This window comes from Mustelus asterias, unplaced genomic scaffold (assembly GCF_964213995.1).
Source record: "Mustelus asterias unplaced genomic scaffold, sMusAst1.hap1.1 HAP1_SCAFFOLD_130, whole genome shotgun sequence".
In the NCBI taxonomy this organism is placed as follows: Eukaryota; Metazoa; Chordata; class Chondrichthyes; order Carcharhiniformes; family Triakidae; genus Mustelus; species Mustelus asterias.
Genome location: NW_027590164.1, coordinates 234891 through 244188, shown reverse-complemented (window position 1 = coordinate 244188; position 9298 = coordinate 234891). Strand labels below are relative to the sequence as shown.

The 9298-nt window shown below is 40.7% G+C and overlaps 1 non-coding gene across 1 annotated transcript; it reads right to left on the bottom strand.

Moving 5' to 3' along the window:
* Nucleotides 1–2052: 2052 nt before the first annotated feature.
* On the bottom strand, nt 2053–2125 carry trnar-acg (transfer RNA arginine (anticodon ACG)). The gene has a single exon. It is a non-coding gene; the product is annotated as a tRNA-Arg (tRNA).
* Between the last annotated feature and the right edge of the window lie 7173 nt (nt 2126–9298).

Sequence of the window (9298 nt, the reverse complement as noted above, 5' to 3'; positions counted from 1 at the left end):
CATAGAGTCATAGAGGTTTACAGCATGGAAACAGGCCCTTCGGCCCAATTTGTCCATGCCGCTCTTTTGTTTAAACCGCGAGGCTAGTCCCAATTGCGAGCATTTGGCCCATATCCCTCTAAAACCATCTTACTTATTCTACTGATCACTGATTTCTTTTAAAAAGCTGACTGTGGTCAATCTCAAATAAACAGCATGGCATGTGCATTACCCAGTGACTCGATTGCTTTTGTTGGACAGTCATGTTTGCGTTTCAATGCTGTGTATTTCAGAGATATTCAATTCAGAATGTGTTATCTTGATATTTAATGTTGAATAACTGGATATAACTGGTTGAAATTATTCTACGGAAGATGAGAAGGATGCATTTATGCTTTATCAGAAATCACTGCCCCCTTAGTCATTTGCCGGACGAACGCTTTTCAATTTTGAAATTCTAGAGAAGTTGAGATATAAGGTTGAAAGTAGCCATGATGTTGAGATGCTGGCGTTGGACTGGGGTGGGCACAGTAAGAAGAATCACAACACCAGGGTAAAGTCCAACATGTTTATTTGGTAGCACGAGCTTTCGGAGTGCTGCCCCTTCATCAGGTGAGTGGAGAGTTGGGTTCACAAACAGGGCAACCGTTTAATGTAACGCCTGTCTTCTTGTATTGAGGTACATGAACTCTCAGTCTAACCATTAGAACCTGCAGCAACAGAGCGGAGCTGAACAATGCAGAGAGACCGATCGTTAGTTCCAGAAATAGTAAATTGAGAATCAGGACATACAGATTAAATAAATTGATTGATATTAAATGTTGAATGAAGCTGTGCAGGTTAGGTGGACGGGCATGCTAAATTGCTCCTTGTGTTAGATGGATTAGATATGGGAAATGAGTCGTGTTACGGGGATAGGACAGGAGAAAAGGCCTGGTTACGATACTATGCCGTCGCTGCAGATTCGCTGGGCTGAATGGCCTTTTCAACATGTAGGCAATCTATAAACCTATGAAACAAATACTGAGTATATTTGGTTGAAATTATTCGCAGGAAGATAAGATTGAAGTATTAACGATTGCGCAGAAATCTTTGCTTCATTAGACATTTGCCACACGAAAGCTTTTTAATTTTAAAGTACAAATTAAATTGAGATATCAGGTTGAACGTAACGGATGTGTTTTTCTCTTCAGTGACATGGGCTCTCGATCTTACCATTCGAACTTGCAGCAACACAATGGAGTTGAGCGTTGTAGTCAGGCCAATTGGGAGAAAAGGGCAGTTGGTCACTTGTTTGTGGAGTCCAGTGATTGTCACGTTCGCCTCACACGCTGAAGGTCCCCAGTTTAAACCTGGGCCGAAACGTTAATTTATTTTTCTTGTGTAGGGTGAGGGAAATCTGTCTGATTTCAGTTTGTTGCTGAACATTATCCGAATCTCGATGTTGCAGCCATTTTATATTTGCTCTGGCCTCGGCCTCAAATTCTTTGTGTCAAATAAGAAATGCTGAATTTTTGCGACGCAATGACAGAAACGAAACGTTCCTATTTTGACACCGTGCACATATCAGCAAGCAGTCCAGTCTACTGCCCAATTTAATGGGTTTATAGGTGCAGACTAACATAGTTAATCACTATCTGAAACATGTCTAGAGTGAGTGAAGTCTGTATGATTTCAGTTTGGGGCTGAATATAATCGGAATCTCGATGTTACAGACATATTATCTTTGCTCTGACCTCGGCCTCAAATGCTTTCTCCAAAATCAGAAATGCTGAATTTTATGACACAAAGTTTACAAAATTGTGTAAATTCTCTCAGACATGTTGAATTTTGTCCAAAATGTATTTGAGTTTAGCATTTATTTAATGTCCTAATCTTATTAAATGAATTTTCTTTCATAGAATTTAACTTAAAATAGTCGGTTTCAGTTCATAAACAATTTCCTAACATTAACTTCTCCAGAGAAGCTTAAAAAGTGTTGGTCAGCATTTATCTGAATAAGTGTAAAGCTATTGAAGACATTTTTCATCGAAAGTAACATGGAAATTGTGAGCATGTTTTAAAAGTTTGCACCGAGCCAACCAGGAGTCGAACCTGGAATCTTCTGATCCGTAGTCAGACGCGTTACCCATTGCGCCACTTGCCCATATGTCAAGAAGTTGCAGTTGTTGCACATTGGCCCGATATTTCGAAAGTTTCAAGCAGAAACTTTGTCAAAACGTTTGCGTTTACTTGTGAGGAAATGGTCCATCATTGCGATTGTCTTTATTCATTTACAATCATCTCTAATTGCCCTTGAATTGAGTTGCTGAGTTAACCTGCCGTGTTGGAATTCAAACTGCTGTCCAAAGACTATAAGACGACCAAACCACGAACCATTCCCCTCAGAGAATCAACGCTCGAATATTACTTGAATGTAATACTTTACACGCATATAGCATTAGCTCTTACATATGCCTCAATATGCATTCAGAAAGAAAATGAAACTGAGGTGCTGAGAATCCACTGCACACTGAGCAGGAAAAGTCATGCTCCTATTTTGACTCAACACACACTTTCTCAGTTCGTGCAGTGGCTACAAGAACAGTTCAGAGGCTGGGAATCCTGCGGAGAGTAACTCACCTGACTCCCCAAAATCTGTCCACAAGGCACAAATCGGGAATGTAAGTGAATGCACCCCACTTGCATGGTTGGTACAGGAACTCACCAAATACACCTTAGGCAGCACTTTCCAAACCCAAGACCGTTACCAGGAGGAAGATTCCCTCCAAGCCGACCACAATGTTGACTTGGAAATGTATCGCTGAACCTTCTCCGTCATTGGGAAAAGGTCATGGAATAACCGCTCCCCCCGCCACTAACAGCACTATGGATGTCCTAGACCAATAGACTGCAGCAGTTCAAGAAGGCAGCTCACCGCCACCTTCTCAAGGAAATTAGTGATGGGTAATAAATGCCGGCCGAGCCAGAGACACCCGCATCTCGTCAATGAATAAACAGAAACATCCAGCCAACTGCCTGAACTGCCTGAACGGGCAATCATGGGGTCCCGTGAACAGGTGAATGATGATAAAATGAATGTCCCCTTCCAAGTCAACCCTTTTGAAAGCTGCTTTTCGAGCGAGCGTGTTGTGTTGATGGATTCCCTGCAGTTTGTGCTCAGATTCTCAAACCAAGCCCCATGTGAACCAATCTGTCTGTAACGGGAAGAAATGAACAAAACCTGCGAATAGGGCAATAGGAAACAACATCACAGAGCTCGTGCAGGATTTGAACTCATCATTTCGTGCACATTTGATCTCAAATACCAACATCAGGAATCATACCCCTGGAACAAAGAGTCTGCACTTGGGGTACTTTCACCAAATTGTTCATTTTATTCCTATTAATAATTCCATCTTTCATAAGGTTGTATTAATAATTTGTTATGAATAGAATCTTGTCATCGCCCTAACCAGCAAAGTCTCATAACAACTAAAATGTGCGTGTGTGTGTATATATATATATGTATATATATATACTGGTTATCAGCAAAGCATGTCATTAAGTCCAATAGGTTAAGCACAGATAGAATTAAAACCTCCCTCCACAATCTGGTATCACATTATAGGACAGGTATGGTATAGGTGTGATGCAGTACAAATCTCCCTCCACATTATCCAATCACTCATTCCCAGATTCAGTGCCGCATGCGTTAGAAACAAACGGTAACCCTGACCAACGTGAGATCTCCCGATCCTGGGGAAAGTACATCGAGATGGGGAGTCATACTAACTGAAGGTAAAAGTAAGAGAGTGAGGGAGGGTCGGCCCTTGGCTGCGTGGGGCGGTGCACATGGTGAGTAATAGAGATTCGAGCAGAAAGGAACTTTAATTTTCAACTGTAACTACTCAGAGAAGTTCTTCTGAACACGCATGCAGGCCGTTCATTCTTCTCTCCTTGAAGTTGATATGATATGCAAGCAAATCAAATCTCGGAGCTGAAATCCAGGACTTTAGAATGAAAAGATCTCAGCTTCAGGAATGTAGGAACATACAAAGGACCAGACCAGAATCCTCAGGACATGCTGATATCATCCACAGCCTGTAGAAGGACATGATGAGATGGAAGTGGACAGAATCGTCAGGGCATGAAGGTTTGAATGTCATTGGTAGACCCCTGGGGTGATATCTTGTGAATTCAGGGGGATAGCAACAGCAGAAATGAAGCAGGCAGAGAGAATCCCTGGGGTGATGCTCAGTTAGTTCAGGGGATAGACTCAGAGGAATGGAGCCGGGACAGAGGTTCCCTGGGGTGATGTTCAGTGAGTTCAGGGGATGGAGTCAGAGAGAAAGGAGCCGGGAAAGAGGATCCCTGGGGTGATGTTCAGTGAGTTCAGGGGGATGGAGTCAGAGGGAATGGAACAGGGACAGAGGATCCCTGGGGTGATGCTCAGTGAGTTCAGGGGATGGAGTCAGAGAGAAAGGAGCCGGGACAGAGGATCCCTGGGGTGATGCTCAGTTAGTTCAGGGGATAGACTCAGAGGAATGGAGCCGAGAGACAGGATCCCTGGGGTGATGTTCAGTAATTTCGGGGGATGGAGTCAGAGGGAATGGTGTCTATTGCGGATAATGCATCATCGAAATGGAATCAATGGGACAATGTTAATTGACACAAAAAGGACAGTGTGAAGCAGACAGTCACTGTGTGTTCACCAGAAAACGGAGCGTGTGCGTTTCCAACAGAACATGGGGGCAAAATATCTATTTGCGTGCTAAGAGAAAATGAGAAGCGGGAGTCTCTGTATCAGATTAAACCGCATTCTCTGGGAGCAGTTCCAATAATCTGTTTATCTGTTGTTTCAGATTGACCCCAGTATCTGGGAATTCTGCGTGTTTTCCCCTAGTATATCTCATCGGCCCCAATTGCTGACAATCATTGGAAATGTGTACGAATTGCATGTTTTTTGCAGAAAACATCCCAGTCTCTCGTGGTTAATACCCAACTGTTCTCACCGAGTTTTATATCTGGCCGGTTGGAGTTTATCATAAAAAGGCAGCAGTAAAGCTGTCATTACACGGATGGGCCGCTAGATGGCGGAGTGACTCTTTCACTGAAGAGTCTTGAGTTGAAACACATCCCAGACAGTCTGGGGAAAAATCCCAGTCTGGGAAAAGGGGGAAACCGTGTAATAGGGAAAATAGAGCGGTGTCGATAGGCTTTGGAGAATAACTCAAAGTCTGACTTAGTTTTTTTTTCACTCTAGATTTATTTAAAAAAAACAGAGAACATGTAACAGAAACGTTTGTTTTAAAGTTGATAAAGCGAATAAGCTTCACATTGAAAATAGAAAACACCTGTTCCGAGCTGTCCAAAATATGTACACATACAACAGACACAAGAAAGATTAAACAGGAGCTAAACATATCGGGAAATGAACAATTGTGAATAAGGAACGGGAAAAATCATTGAGTTATACTTGAAATTTAAACTACAGGGAAACTATTAATTACAGTTTACATCACAACAAAAAATACCTCATACGTTTCATATTGAGAACTGAAATACCGGCCAGTATTGTCTCAGTTAGAGATTCAGAATGATAAACCGAGGGAATTTTACTGTTAGATTCACCGAGAGCAGATATTGTATTTGAGCCATACAGAGATCATAATAATCAGTTGAGGGAAATCTACAGCGTCCAAAATTCAACCCGTCACTTGATCTGTAAAAGAGAGATACAATAATGAAGCAGATATTTATGATGCGGGGCATTAATGTTAGAGTTTTAAATCAATAAAACGTTCAGAGATTTTTCAAATCCCTTCTATCAGTTTGAAATGTGGATTAATTGAATCATCTCACCTTCACCAGAGTGACAGCAGTGCTGTAAAAAATGCTCAGGAAGAACAGGACGATGAATGTGGAAGCGGTTGTCCAGATGTTGCTGTTGTCATCCTCATTGTTTTCAATCCAAATACGGTCTGTGGAATCTATGGGTGTCACAGCCGAGGAAATATAATTAGATTGTTTTATTTATCCAGCATAACTAAATATTACTTTGTATATTCCCATTTCTCCTTCCTAAGCTATTAATTCATTATCTAATTGAAGTTTCATATATATCTACTATTGAGTTCGTGACACTCAGTAACCGATCTCTGTAACTATTTTCATACATGTTCTTTCTTACATTCCTCGTACAGACTGTATGGGAAAACATGGCAACTTTTCTTCAGTATCAGTCCATTTTCCAAAAATTTCATGCTACCTATTATTGGAGAATATAATAATGTGTTTCGAGGGAGATTTGTGATCTGTTTATTTGTAAACTTTAAATGTTGCTATTTAAGAAGTCGAATGTGAGTTTCCATCTCGTTTGTTTATCTGTTATGGAAACACTTGTTATATTATTAACTTAAATCGGTTCCTCATTGAGAATATTGTTCAGTGTGTTTGTTGAGTTATTTTCTTATTGGAACAATTGTTGGAGAAAATGTCTTTTAAAAAGTAACTTGAATTATACTTCCATCAAAAACCTCACTTTTGTGTTTGAGTTTGTTTGTGTTCGCATGCGCATTTCGCTTTGCACTATTACTTGTTTGCGTTCATGTACGTGTTAATGTGTGACCCTATGCCATTATGTTACTTTGTAAAATCATGTGTCTGCATCTGTGTGTACATTATGTTTCTCTGTCAATGTTTACATACGAGTGATTCATTGTGTTCAAGTCGCTCTTTATTTAGTAATGTCTATATGAAAACATGTTTATGCGTTCGTGCCTGTTAATAAATGTGCTAATATGCTTTTGCTCTTCCAACTATCTGTTAGTGCAGTAGTGTTTGTATCTGTGTGTGTGTGTGTGTGTGCGTTAATGTGTTTTTGTACTTTGTTAGATCTTTATAAACATGATTTGATATATATTCATGTTCTCATTTGTATTAATGTGTGTGTTTGTGTTCTCTTGTTTATTGGCATGTTAATGTTTGCGTCTACATGTGCGTCTTTGAATATTTTGCCGTCTGTTGATCTAAGTATTTGTGTGATCATGTGTACTCTGTTAACGTGCGTCTGTGTGTCTATATTTGTGTGTGAGCATATGCATCTTTGAATCCATATTCTTTAATTAAGCTTCTTTTGCATTCCATGTCCTTGGGTGATTATACTCTTCTGCATTTTGTATGTTTGTGTTTGCGTCTGCTTGCTTGCGTGTGCCTGCATCTGCGTTTGTGTGCATTTCTGTCTGCGTATTTATGGAGCCATGTTTTTTCTGTGTTTTTGTGTGTGTTTGTGTCTGTGTACAATTGTGCGTTTGTTTTCAGAAGTGTGTATTTAATGTGCATTTCGAGGATTCTATGATTTCAGTGTTTGTTTGTGTGTATACATGCGCATTTGCGTAAGTAATGTATGTGTGCGAACCGATGTGCGAATGTCTTTCCATGTCAGGGCTTGTGTGTGTCTGTGTGCATTGTGCACGCTTGTAAATATGTGTCGATTTGCATGTGTTTTTCGTGTGTGCATGTGTGTGTCTTTGTGTGCGTGTGATTCTGTGCCTATGTATGTTTCTATGTGTATTTCTCCGTTTATGTGAGTGCTTTTATGTGTGCACAAAAGTGTGTATCTTTGTGTCGGTGCATCTGTTTGTGTGTGTTTGCGTGTCTGACTGTCTGCCTTTATGCTTCTGTGAATGTGTGTGATTGTGTGTACATGAGTTTGCACTTGTGTGAAATTGTGCGTTTATTGGCATATTTACATGGATATATATGTTTATTTTTGTACTTGTTTGTATAGGCTTATGCATCTGCGTATTTCTTTGTTTGAGTATTCGTGCGTATGCCTATATTTGTGTGTGTACATATTTGTGCGTGTTAGTATGCTTGCTTTTGTGAAGGCCCATACGTTTACTTGTGTCTGTTTGTGTGTGTAATTTTTGTGCATGTTTGTGTTTTTCTTTGTGTATATTTCTTTGCCTGTATTTGTGTTTCTGTATGTGTGTACTTACGTGTGTTTTTGTGGATGTGTGTTTCTGTGTGCGTGCGTGCAGATGTCTGGCATGTGTGTGTGCGTGTTGTTTTGTCAGTTGCCTGTATATTTACTACTGTACCAAGTTTCACAGGATGGAAATAATAGACCTTGACCCTGACGGGTGCGAATTATGGAGAATGTTTTCAACATCCTCTGTTGATATTTCTCTTCTGTGAGATGCAAGGCGAAATTCGTTGAATTAATGCAACAATTTATTGATCCACATAAACATCAGGGATAGGTGTCTGAAAACCCAGGGAGGATACAGTCACCAGTTTAAATTTGGATTGTGAGAAATCAATGTTAGCAAACGATGAACAGAGTGTTTAAACTTTGAAAATAATGTTCCATAAATATATATTCCACAACATGATTAGCATGTTGGAAGTTTAGAATTTGCAGCCAGAAAGGGAGAAAACCTTTGGTGACTGAGGAATTGCCATAGAAATCCAATCTCTTCCATATCTTCTGCTCGGGGATGGGGAGCATTGTGAGTTCATCGTTTCGTTCTCTCCTATGGACTGAGCACTTTCCATTTTGGTTTTCTCTGCTGAGGAGCTGTAGCTACAGTGGGTTCACTACTGCCCCTCCCCCTCACTTTGTTGGGGATGTGGGGGTACAGTGAATTAACTACACTCCCCTCTTCCTCTCTTTACTGGGAAATTGGGGGTAGAGTACATTAATTAATGTTCTTCCCCCTCTTTTTGGGGTGAGTGCTGATACAGTGGATTAACTACTCCTCTTTGTTGCGAAGGGAGGGTACAATGGTTTATCTAATGCCACTCCCACTCTCATTGTTGGTGGAGTGTGGGTAAAGTGGATTATCCAATGCTCCAACCCCCTCACTTTGCTGGGACAGTGGGATTACTGTGGATTACCTAATGCCCCTCCCCTCTCTTTGCTGGAGGAGTGGGAATCCAGTGTGTTAACAATTTCAATCCCCCCTCTCTCTGATGGGGGATTGCTGCTCTATGTCTGTGTGTGACCCTCACTTCAGTTCCGAGTGGATGTAGTCAGCAACTTAAAGCTGACATCAATGTTAATGGGATGGACAATGAGGGAAGCAGGAATACCAAGATCTAAATATGCGTATTTGTTTATCTGAAATATTCATTCGTTGGATTTCTCCCCAGCAGCAGGAAGGTTGGTGAAGCTATTTTTCAGAGTTTGGTAATGAATATGCTCCAGTCTGTCTCTAACCCAGGGTGCGTGTCACTGATATGGGAGCACTGATTCTACAAGACTTGTAAATATGAGACCCAAACCAAAGAGACCTAAAAGAAGTAAAACTGGAAAACAATCAATTAAGCGATT